At 36.5% G+C, this 13,205-nt stretch overlaps 1 protein-coding gene across 4 annotated transcripts in view; it reads left to right on the top strand.

Annotated features, from left to right (window-relative positions):
- The window catches only part of CCDC146 (coiled-coil domain containing 146), a 114,662-nt gene that overhangs the window by 42,669 nt on the left and 58,788 nt on the right, over nucleotides 1–13,205 (top strand). The gene's annotated exons all lie outside the window — the stretch shown is intronic.

Genomic DNA, 13,205 nt, shown 5'->3' on the forward strand with positions numbered 1-13,205 from the left:
CCTTTGGCCATAGCCTAGCCTAGCGTAGTAGAAATGTCTACATGACTTTCCTTGGTTTAAACCTTTTATCAATTTTCAACCTTTTCTCCTCAGAGGCTGAGAGGCAGGAAGGAGGGAATAGTTCCAATGGGAGAAACCACCTCCTTTTTAGATGTTTTGCATATTGGCATCTCATATAAGGTTTCTTATTTTAAAAAGGATATTTTTTGCTTTAAAAATAATTTCAAAAATAACTGACATGGATAAAAATCTAGATTCTTTATTGTGTTTTAAGGTACTCTGTAATCTATCTCATAGTTATTTCCTTAATTTGATTTCCTATGACTTTTCTATATATCCCCTTCATTCCAGCCAGATACCCTAGTCACCCTAACTCTTTATGTTCTCTAAGTGTGTCAGGCTCACTTTACACTTTGGCGATTGTGTTTATTCCTGAATACTTGGAAGACATGGATTCTAGCCCTGGATCTACCTGCTCTTGAATATACAGATCATTAACTTCACTGAGATTTGGTTCCTGTGCTGTGCTGTGATATTTGGCCAAATATCTCCTTCACATCCTCCTTCTAATTAATCTCTTAATTTCATTTTTCTCTCCTCACCCGCTTTTAAGCTCTGACACTCCCATGTTGTGAGGGGAGAAATAAATGAATGAATAATTTTAAAAGAAAGAGAATAATGATAATATAGATAATATAGAAAATGTTTTATAAATTAGAAATATATAGGAATAATATTTAGTTTAAGGTACATTATTTTTTATAAATGCCCTTATCTGGTTAGGGATACAATCGATATATTTAGCCAATTACTTATTAAGGATCTTCTATATATTCAGTGCTCTACTAGATTGTATATAAAATGCATGCCATGGCCTCATCCATTCAATCATTTATTCATTCATCCACCACCCACCCATTCATCCAACTATTCATTCATCCCTCCATCCATCCCTCCCTCCATCCCTTGCTCCATCCATTCATCCCTCCATCCATCCCTCCATCCTTCCCTCCATCCCTCCATCATATTAACTGAGCATCCTCTACATGCAAGACACCATTTGAGGCACTTAGACTATGCTAGTGATCAAATCAAACAAAAATTCCTTTTTCCTTCTTAGGCAGGGGTGTTGAGGAGCTTGTATTTTCTTCATGTTGGACTTTGAAGTAAATCATAAGCACTTTTAAAAGTTTTGGGGAGGCCTGAACGGCCCAGTTGGTTAAGCGTCCAACTCTTGATTTCTGCTCAGGTCATGATCTCATGCTTCGTAAGATCAAGCCGCACATTGGGCTCTGCACTGACAGCATGGAGCTTGCTTGAGATTGTCTCTCTCCCTCCCTCTCTACCCCTCCCCTGCTCACACACTTGCATGTTCTCTCTCTCTCTCTTTCTCTCAGAATAAATAAATAAACTTTCAAAAAAAAGTTTCTGAATCTAATAAAAGTGCAGCTTTCTGACTCTTGCAGTGGGCTTTTGTTTCATCTGTTTGAATTGGAGATTTGCTTTTCAAGCATCGCTGCTGATTCTTGGGCCCTGCGCCCCACCCCCACCCCAGCCAAGCGCCAGTGGCACATTCCACCTAAAAAGCTTGGACCTTCTGTGGGAACTGGCTCCTTCAGGACCCGTAAAAAAATTCCCCAGATAGAGGTACTGATTTACTGATCAGTTCTCATTGACACTGGCAGGTGATCCTCTGTGTTCTCAGTTTAAAACATCACTGGTCACTACTGCAGGAAGACACTAGGTGACTACAACATGACAGAGGTTCAACCTGCCTAGTGAGTCTATAACCCATGGGGCCAGAGAGTATGTGCTACAATTATGCGAGAATGTTCACTATCTCGCTGCCTCCTCCCATCTCTGCAGTTACTAAGTGCACTTGCAGATGAGCAAAGAAAGGACTCAAAGCCTGTTTTATAGTTTTTAAGAACCTGGAGCTTACTCCAAAGTTCATGTGTTTTCTCCTATGCCACACTGCCATGTAGGGGGAAAGGATAACACTGGGAGGTACATTAGTACCACGTTGTGGGAACCTGGTGCTTCATCACTGCTTAGATCAATGGGGAGCCACTGAAGGTTTCTGAGCAAGGGAATACTGTAATGAGTTAAGTACTTTAGAGAAATTAATCTATCAGTGAAATACTCGATGCACTGGAAAGGGAAAGTTTAGGCAAGGAGAGCAGTTTAGAGGCCATTTTTATAGTTCAAGCCATTGTTTCCCAAAGTGTGTTTTCTGGAACGTGAATAACTAGATGTTGATGAATGTAATATGAAAATAGAGCCCCAGGACAAGCGGTTCTGAGAAATATCAGTCATACACTAAAGTGTATTATGGCTGGTCAAGAGAAAAGTGATGTATGCTGCATTTGTCAAATGTTAGTTAACAGTAGGAACCTTACCCCCCACCCCAGGTCCATTCTTAGGGATGAATCTTCGACTAGAAACCAGTAGGAAATGGGAGTTCTAGATGAGAGGTATTAGTGTGATGGCAGGAGGGGTGGTCAAGGCATTGCAGACATTATTTCCAAGCAGTGATAGAAGCCATGAGAGCTTATAACTGATCAGAAGTTGGGGGGGGGGGGAGAAGGAGAACTATGAAATACGACTCTGGTTGAAGTTAAGTAATGTGGCAATGACAACTGGAAGGGAGCAGTAGATTGGGGAGAGTGTAGAAGTATTACTTCTGTTTGGAATACATTGACAAGCCATTAATTAGAGATATCTACCAAACAGTTGGACATCTAGGTATGAAATCATCACAGAATAAATGTGGGTATCAGTTTGAAACCACAGATACCAAAAGGATGGTCAAAGAAACAGGACAGGAACCAGAAGAGTGCAGTGTCGTGAAGACCAGCAGAGAGGCTTTCAAGAAGGCAGCTAGCTATCAGATAATCAAAAGCTTGAAAAACTTTTGTCCAATCCTATGGAATTCCCACCATCTGACCTTGACCTTTTGCCTCCTCCCTTTTGCTGGAAAGTCTTCCTGGATTTTCTCATGCCCAGTCTTCCCCGACTCGAATATCACCTCTCATTCTCCACAGCAGCATCAGAATCTTCCCTCCAACCCCACATCTGTCCTCAACCCAGAACTGACAGATGATGCCCATTTAGAGATTTGTTTTTCAAATCTAAACAAATTATTTAGCACCGACATATGGTGGGGTTTCTATTCAGACTTCCTTAGTGTTGTCTTATTCAAAGTATATTCAAGGGAGGATCTGCATTTACTGTATTTGGATCAGATTTCAAAAGTAAATTTCCATTTCCTATAATACGTTTTTTTTTTTTTTTACGGGAACGCTTTGATTCTATTTGTACCAAAGGAATATAATGACAATCATTATTTATAGCATTGAGATATTTTCACTGATACTACATGTATTAACATATTTGTAGTTTCTTATGTATTAAATTCAAGAGCCTTTGATTATTCTTTAGGGAATACATGTTTTTATGATAAGAAATGTTTAAACATTCACTTTTGAAAGTACTTGATTTGAAATGTCAACAGTAAATAATGTTTATTTTAATATTCTTTTGGGGTCTTAGTCCTTGTTCATTATAAATTTCACAGAACTTTAAAACAAAGCCCTGATTTCAGCAACCCATAGAGAGATCAAGAATTGCCTGATTTTGGTTAAAACTAGAATAAGAGTTGATAGTTTCTTTGGTCTGTCTTGCAAGTACCTCACTAGCATAGATGCAGACTAGAAATCCCTCTAGTACGGACCTACCATGAAAGATCCATTATGTGAATTCTTAAGGGTTCTGGTTCAAAAGAAATATAAGGCATAAACAAACAAGGGTCCACTCTTTAGAAGACTACAGAATATATACAGTTATCTGATGTGCTAATGGCCCAGATCTTCAGTGGGGTATTCAGGGCTCCTCAGGCTAGAATTTTATGAAACTATAATATTCCATGGAAGTCTTGAGATATCCATCAGTTGTCATCTATCAACAGTATCTCTTTTTACCATATACCACCCACCAAGCCAGGGATCATAAAGGATTGAAGAGATCCATGGGGCATGACATCTAATTTTGCTGTCATCTAATTTCCAGACACTTAGGAAACTTCATATAACCAACGTTGGAGAAACAAAATGTATTTATTTTTATTTCTATATTGAAAATACATCTTGTTTCTTTTCATATTCCTGAAACAAAACAAACAATAAAAGCATGGTAAAGAAATCATGAAAATCAAATTATGTGTCCCTCCTCCCCCAGTTGTGGCTTTCTGCATCTTCTCTTTGTCTCCCATTATTTCTGGTAGTTATGTCCTACAAAGTCACTGTTCCCAGGGGACATACTAGGTTAGGTTTCTGTGAACCTCTAGTCATGGTACTTTTATCAAGCCATCAATACGTAACCTTTTTTTAAACATGTTTCTGTTTAAAAACATCTTCTTTCATATTGTTGATTCATTAACATGGAACTCATGACCAACAGAACTATAATTCACACCTGAAGGAATCTTATCTAACACATGTATTTTCTCCGTAAGACATATCACAACCTTCTTGTACTTAAGAACACTAGGCAGCACTTCAGCACTAAGCTTAGGAGCACAAAAGTGTGAAAAAACATGACACTTAGGGGTGGGTGCCTGGGTGGCTCACTTAAGCATCCAACTTCGGCTCAGGTCATGATCTCGCCATCTGTGAGTTCGAGCCCCACATCGGGCTCTGGGCTGACAGCTCAGAGCCTGGAGCCTGCTTTGGATTCTGTGTGTGTGTGTGTGTCTCAAAAAATAAACATTAAAAAAAATTAAAAAACGAAAACAAGAAACAAAACAAAATGTGACACTTAGACCACCGAAAGGATTCTGTTTACACCATGAGAGCTGAAGCAAGACAGCAGAGCTTCACCATTCTAGGGATGTCTGCAAATGATCCCCAAAAGCCACATGTATTATCTGGGGGTTACAAACAAATTTTAATGAGTAGGTGAATTTGCAAATACACTATCCACGAATAATGAGGACTGACTGTATATTGCTACAAAATCCAGAGCTTTAAATCCTTGGAAATGTCTGTACATTCATTCGAAGCTGAGAACGTTAATTTGGTATTACCTGTTTCAGGTATTACCTTGCTCCCCTTGGGTTATTGTTTTTTGTCTTTATTTGGCATTTAAAAATAATATTTAAATTTTTATATAACATATTACATGTATAAACATACATCACATGTATGTGTTGTGTTATATATATATATCATGTTATTAGATAATGTATATAAATATAAGTTGAATCATAAAATTTAGCTTAAAGATTTATTTTATTTAGTTTTTAATGTTTTTATTTGTTTTTGAGAGAGAGAGACACCACAAACAGGGGAGGGGCTGAGAGAGACAGAGACACAGAATTCGAAGCAGGCTCCAGGTTCTGAGCCATCAGCACAGAGCCTGATGTGGGGCACGAACTCATGAGTTGCGAGATTGTGACCTGAGCTCAAGACAGATGCTTAACTGGCTAAGCCACCTAGGCGCCCCAAGGATTTAGTTTAATATTTTAGTTCATTCGTCAGAATAGTGTGCATCTTAAATAATTAAATCATTATGGAAAAATGAAGATATTAAACTAATTCCACACTAACTGAATAATTTCATGCTGAATACATGTCTTTTAAATGTCTACCTTTACTCTGAGACTCATTTTTGAAAGAACTCAAGTTTATCTTATGAAATATATGACAACACATGAACTCTCTCAATAAAGGTTAACTTAAAGGTGTCTTGTATGGTGCTGGTAAGTAAAGAAAATTTATGAAATGGATTAAAGGTTGTATACAGTACATATTGAAACACTGACAGTTCATCCAAGTCCTTTGGAAATCTTTTTATGCATTTACAATATAGCATTCTAAGGTACAGCATTATGTTATTTAGTTTATTTCTTTTTCTGCTTCTAGTTTGGTAATATCTGTGATTTGAGTCATTTCCTGTTCTTTTCAGTGAAAATCTTTCAGGGTAGAAGAAACTACTTCTAGATCATTATCAACAGATGTAAAATTGCTTGTCCCTTATTTTGTTTATGTTTAAGTACCCACTATTATTTATCACAGCTTTCCTTTGCTTGTGTATTTAATACAAAGTTGTTTTGACTATGTTTGTATGTACAAAAGATAGGCATGTGTTTTGGCAACTGATACAAAGTTTAGCTGCAACAATTGCTTATACACAAAAAGATGAAAAAACAGGCATAAAAGTTGTCAGCCACATATAAATTTAAACTAAATTTTCATTCGTTACTGTGATCATCTCAAAAATAGCATGTCATGATACAGTGAAAAGAACCTTAGGATGGTAGTTATGGAACTTGTGTTCTTAGGGAGGAAACTTCTGCTTTCTTGCCACTTAAGTAGGCTTTCATTTCCAAGTCTGTAATATGAGAAAGTCAAGTTAGGGATCACTAAGGCCCTTTTCAGCTGTAATAGTTTATGATTCTAAATGTTGTTCATCAGAAGCCATATAATAGGAAAGCAAATCATTAAAATATAAACCTAAGTACAGAGCATCCTTTAATTAAATCATTAATTACAATGGAAAACTATGAAGATCTGTTTCGTTTTAGCTATTCATCCAATGAATACTTATTTTGCATTTATGGAACCATGCTCTGTACTGGGCCCTAGGGATAATAAGGGTGAAAAAACAGACACTTCCTTACTTGGTAGAGCTTTAACCTGAAGAATATGTTCCAAGCCAGAGCCAGCCTTGGACAAAGGCAATGTGTTTGGCCTTAGAACATACTTGCCTTTTCTGAATCCCGCCCCCCCACCCCAATCCCTCTCACTATGCCATAGCACTGGCCTCTCCTTTTGCTACTCCTGAGATGGCCATTTTTCAAGTCATTTTTTCCAAATTAGACCACAAAGGTTGTATAGTGTCTGTAAATAACCACTGCTACCTTGGATATATGCTGTCTAGGTAGAGAAAAGAGCTTCCTGTTTGTCCCCTTTATTAGGCTTATTTCTTTGCTTCTTAACCCATCTCCCTAACTACCACCACTCCAAAATCTTCTGTGTACCAAGCAGAAAAAGTGTTTAGAACAAAGGGGGTTTTAGAGAGAAAACCATACCCCATACAAATAGCACATGTAGCTTCCCTAGGTCTAAAACTTATTTAATGACTGTAGGGTTTATCAATTCAATAAATTATAAAGTCTGCAGAATGCACAGAATAGATATAACCATAGCACTGAAAATATAAAAGCACAAGAGGTAAATATATTAAAACTTTCTGCTTTTTACATTTGCTCCTCTCCTATTTTTTCCCCTCCTTTTTATATCTTTGCTTCTGTAGTGTGAAGCAGTGGGGGTAAGAAGGGGGAAACAGCATATGGATTGGGGGATTTGACTTTTCTCCTTTCTAGGGCAGGCACCAGAAGAGGAGCCTGGCCTGACTCGGAGAATCTTGGCCAAGTTTAAGTTGCTCTTCCTCCCTGCTCCACAAATAGCTAACATCTGCTGCTTATTATGTGCTCATCTTCTATAATTTTCCCCTCTAATTCCCACCCAAACATAGAAGACAGAAATATAGTGTCGTGGAATAAAGTGGAGCTCTGAGAGATGGAGGTGGTGGGATAAAGATGACAGAGACAAAGAAACAGAAAAAAAGACTAGAGCGGGGGATGAAGAGAGAGAAATTGCATCATGGTGGGATCTTTTGTTTAATGTATCACAATATTTCGTTCAATGAAGATTATTAAATCCACATGTAAAGCTAATTTTACAGGATTTTCCTTTCTGCAGTGGATACTGAGAGAACAAATAGGATACAGTTGGAATCAGAGCATTAGGGCCTCATGATTGAACACCTCCTCCATCATTTTGACAGTGGCCAGGCGTGTCAGTAGTTGCTCCAGATTACATTGTTATGATGCCCATCCGCAAAGTTAAATAAACTTTTAAGACATACGAGTTCCAAACAGCTTAACCTAACAAACAGTGTGAGCTTTTAGTCAGCATATCCAACTTCCAAATGTTTAAAGGAGTTTTGTTGTGGAAGCGTTTGCTTTCATAACAACTTAATTCCTTGTAATTTCTTGAGTTTTTCCTATTTTGGAACACCTGTACTACAGCAAATAGCAAAATAGCATTGTCAGGGGGAAGGTGCATATACTAAATATATACTCCAGCAATTGATATAGAATATTTAGAACAAATAGTGTTTAGTGTTTACTAGAGGAACTTTAATATTAAACTGCTGTTGCAAGCTTTTCACCGTGCCACAAAACCTCAGGAAATGACGTTTCATGTTATCAAGACCAACGCCTTCATTTTACAGATGAGTGAACAGGTCTAGGAAAAGCTAAATGATCTGTCCAAACCCGACCAAGGCTGCTCAGGTCTTCCAATTTCCCAACTAGCTATTCCAGCAAATTCTGGATTGATGTGTATAGTACTCTTAATTTGTCATTAGATTATAGAAAAATGCCACTAAAATATAGTTTACCCATATTAAAACTTTCCTAGTACAATGCTGCTGGGATTTTAGAAAGCAATACGGTTTCTTCAGGTCTTTCAAAAGAATTGGGAATTCCCATATGTGCTATTCACATGCCTTGCTGGGCATGAAAATGATTCAGACAATTTCTCCAACATATACAAATCTGTATCCATAATTTTTTTCCCACTTGTCTTTCTGTCTATGCTTGTTTGTATTGTCTGGCTTTAGAGTATAAATTCTTAAGATAATTATTTTTTGAAAACATCTTGTGCCCCGATCAAAGAGAATGAAATCTTGCCATTTGCAATAATGTGGATGGAACTAGAGTGTATTATGCTGAGTGAAATAAGTCAGGCAGAGAAAGACAAATAGCATACGATTTCACTCATATGTAGAATTTAAGAAACAAAACAGATGAACATAGGGAAGGGAAGGAAACGTAAGATAAAAACAGAGAGGGAGGCAAACCATAAGAGACTCTTAAATACAGAGAACAAACCGAGGGTTGCTGGAAGGCTGGTGGGTGGGAGAATGGGCTAAATGGGTGATACACATTAAGGAGGGCACTTGTTGTGATAAGCACTAGGTGTTAAACGTAAGTGATGAATCACTAAATTCTACTCCTGAAACCATTATTGCACTATATATTTAGTAACTTGGATGTAAGTAAAATAAAAGAAAAAGAAAAAACAACCACAAAAAAACCATCTTGTGCCCGACCCTGCCCAGAGCTGCATTCTAGAAGGCACGTGACCAGTTTTTTTTAAATCCCTTTTCTGAAAACTTTTTTTCTGATTACAAATAAAACACTTGCTTACTGTAAAAAAGATTAGAAAATATAGAAATGTCTATGAAAATTATAATCCTACTTCTTTATTACCATGGTAAAATAACCATAACACTAAATGCACCAGTTGAACCATTTTTAAATGTACATTCGGTGGTATTAAGTACATTCACTGTTGTGCAACCATCCACCTCCAGAGCTTTTTCATCACCCCATACTGAAATTCCGTACCCATTACACAGTAAATCCTCACTCCTCGCTGTCCCACTCCTGGTAATCACTGTCCTACTTTCTGTCTCCATGGACGTGACTGTTCGAGGTATCTCAAGTAAGTGGAGTCATACAATATTTGTACTTTTGTACCTGGCTTATTTCACTTAGGATAATGTCTACAAGGTCCGTTCATGTTGTAGCGTGTATCAGAAAGAATATCATTTCTTTTTAAGGCTTAATGATATTCCTTTGTACATGTATATCACATTTTGTTTATCTACTGCTCTGTTGATGGACATTTGAGTTGTTTCCACCTTTTGGCTTTAATGAATCATGAGGCTACAAAAATGGGTGTACAGATATCTGTTCAATACTAGCCATCTGAATGAGTGTGAAGTGATATCTCACTGTGATTTTGATTTGTATTTCCTAGTGATTAGTAATGTTGAGCATCTTTTTAATTTTTTTTTTGAACGTTTATTTATTTTTGGGACAGAGAGAGACAGAGCATGAACGGGGGAGGGGCAGAGAGAGGGAGACACAGAATCGGAAACAGGCTCCAGGCTCCGAGCCATCAGCCCAGAGCCTGACGTGGGGCTCGAACCCACAGACCGCGAGATCGTGACCTGGCTGAAGTCGGACGCTTAACCGACTGCGCCACCCAGGCGCCCCGATGTTGAGCATCTTTTAATGTGCCTATTGCCATTTATATTCTTTGGAGAAAGGAATTTTCAGGTCCTTTATTCATTTTTGAATTGGGCTGTTTGGGTTTTTTGTTGTTAAGTGTAATAATACTTCTGTTAACATTTTGGACTATTTCAAATAATTTTTCTGAATGTGTAATTTTATAAAAAAAATAGACCATCTTCTACATAGTTTTTAATCTTTTAAAATTTTGAACCGTAATACACCTATGTTAAAGTGTCTAAAATATAAGGGTATAAGTTAAATCAAATACTCAACCACTACCCAGGTCAAAAAATAAAATGTTGCCAGCTCCCAGAAATTCCCTTTATAGCCTATCACTCTACCTGTAGTAGCTACTGTGACTTTTATAATCCTTTTTAATTGTTCATAGTTTTATCACTTAAGCATGAATCCCTGAACACCATACTTTTTATTTTACCTATGTTTTAAATTTGATGTAAATAGAATCGTACAAAATGTATTTTTGTGTTTGACTTCTTTCACTCTGTTATATTTTGTGAGAACTATTCATATTTTTGCATGTATTTTTCTATTTTTATGCCAATATTACTTATCCATTATATTGCCTATGGAAATTGGGGGTGTTTCCAATTTTCATCAATTGCTAATAATGGTAGTTGAACGTTCTTGTATGTTTCTTGGGGTACTTATGCATACACCTGAATGGGCACTTACCAAGAAACAGAATTGCTTTGAGAAAGGGATTGTTAGGCAATTTTTCATGTAATTATCAGTCATTTGGTCTTATATTTAGTGACATATTTTTATGATCACTAGTCATTTTGTGGTGGTTTTCTTTTTGACCTCTAAAACTTTTTTTTATATATAAAGTTGTGTTATTAGCTCTTTGTATATCAAGTGTTTGCACACTGTTTTCAAGTTTGACACTTGATTTTTAAGTGTGTATGTAGATATGTGGAAGTCTTTAGATGTTGTGTGCTTATATTAGTTGTTTCCCTGTGATTCCTTCACAACACTACAATCATATAAAATATCCATGTGTATTTTGTTCTTATTTTTATAGTTTCATTTTTTGTTTTGATTTTAAAACTTTAGAATATATTTTTAAGTAAAATATGAGATAGGGGCCTGGCTTTATTCTTTCCCCAAATGTTTAATTTTGTTCTTTCAATACACTGTGTTGATGAATTCCATCTTTTCCTTGCAGTGACTTGAACTTGTATATTAAGTTATGCATAAACAAGCTATTTTCTGGTTACAATGATAAAGCAGTACTCTATTCCGGTGCTACTGTCATACTGTTTAAATCTCATAGGTTTATAATACATCTTCAGTCTGAAAGGGAGATTTCACACTTAACAGTCTTCCTTTTATAAAATTTATTGTTTCAACTGTACTTTATAATCATCTTTTATGTTCTAAAATTCTATTGATTAATTCAGAGGTAAATGGCCTCTTTTAAAGTATTTTTGTCATCCTAGGACATTTGTTCAAATCTGCTTTTACATTTCCCTATGTATTAGTAGTTTTCTATATATAGATTTTCACATTCTTAATGATTATTTCCAGATTTTTTATCTTTCCCATTGCTATTACAAATGGGATCGTTTCTTCAATATGTTTTCAAGCTTCTTATTAAGAAAGCTATATTTTGGGTGTGCTCAGTCAGTTGAGCATCCGACTTTGGCTCAGGTCACAAGCTCACAGTTCATGAGTTCGAGCCCAGTGTCGGGCTCTGTGCTGACAGTTCAGAGCCTGGAGCCTGTTTCAGATTCTGTGTCTCCCTCTCTCACTCTGCCCCTCCTCCGCTTGCACTTTATCTCTCTCAAAAAAAATTTTTTTTTAATTTAAAAAAGAAAGCTATATTTTTTTAATTTGTTTTATAAATGGTCACCTAATTTCACTATAACATTATTTTGTATTTTTCATGTAGGCATTTCTATCAGATGTAAAGAATGATCATTTGTTTCTTCTTTCTCACATATACACACATCATTTTCTTGTCTAAATGCCTTGGCACACATTTTCTGAATCATATTCAATGACCATGCTTTTATCAGGTACCCTTCCTTACCTTATTTCTGACTTTAATGGGAATGCCTCCAGTGTTCTATAATTAAATGTGATGCTGGCTATTTGTTTGAAATTTGCATTTTTAAAGATAATAAATTATCACTAGTTATTATTAGGCCTGTCAGTGTTGTGTCTGATTCTAGCCAACATGGCAGGAGGCAGAGCAGCAGAGTGAAAAGAGGAAGGACTTTGGAGTCACAGGAAATGTGAACCCTCGTTTCTCTCCTTAGAGCATAGCCTCTCTGCGACATACCTCTCTCATAGGATTATTAGAAGAATTAAATGAGAGAGCATATTCAAGTCCCCCAGTACATTTTTCTGGCATATATCATTATGCATATGTTAACTCTTAAACTGAAACCTCATCTAAGCACTATGGTTTAGACTGTTCACATTTTCCCATAAGTTTGTGTGTAAGACTAATATTCTATTCATGTCTGCAATAACCCATTTATAAATCCATGATAGTTTGCAATGCACTGATAATTACACCATCTGTTTTTCAATGCTCAGGATAAGGATACCCTCAATGAAAACCTTTGATGTGATACTAATTATTGCTAACACTGTCTTGTCTTCTGTGGAATAAGGTGTTGTCTCTAATGAGAAATTCAGAACCATATTCAAAGTATCAAAATGTGGATTTTATTCCTTTATGCTTTCTTTTTAAACTAGTTGACATAGTCTATTCTAATTCTTTGGCATGTTCTTTTCATCACCTCTATGGCTGGCAAGTATTCATTCTCTGAGGATAGATTTGGGTTTCAAGGAGAGTGAAAGGTCCTCTTAGCTCACTGTAGAGCTAAGTTTGGTGTTTAAGACAGGAAATCAAGCCAATTGATAGGGATTTTGTTTCAAAGCAAAGTTGTGTATTCTGATGATTAAGTATAATAATGATTATTATAATATATAATTATATATAGACACAACATAAAGTTCTTGGATTAAGTTGATAGCCTTTAAAGTATTTTAGGTCAACACTCACTTGGATATCTAAACTCTG

Source organism: Prionailurus viverrinus, chromosome A2 (genome assembly GCF_022837055.1).
Source record: "Prionailurus viverrinus isolate Anna chromosome A2, UM_Priviv_1.0, whole genome shotgun sequence".
NCBI lineage: Eukaryota > Metazoa > Chordata > Mammalia > Carnivora > Felidae > Prionailurus > Prionailurus viverrinus.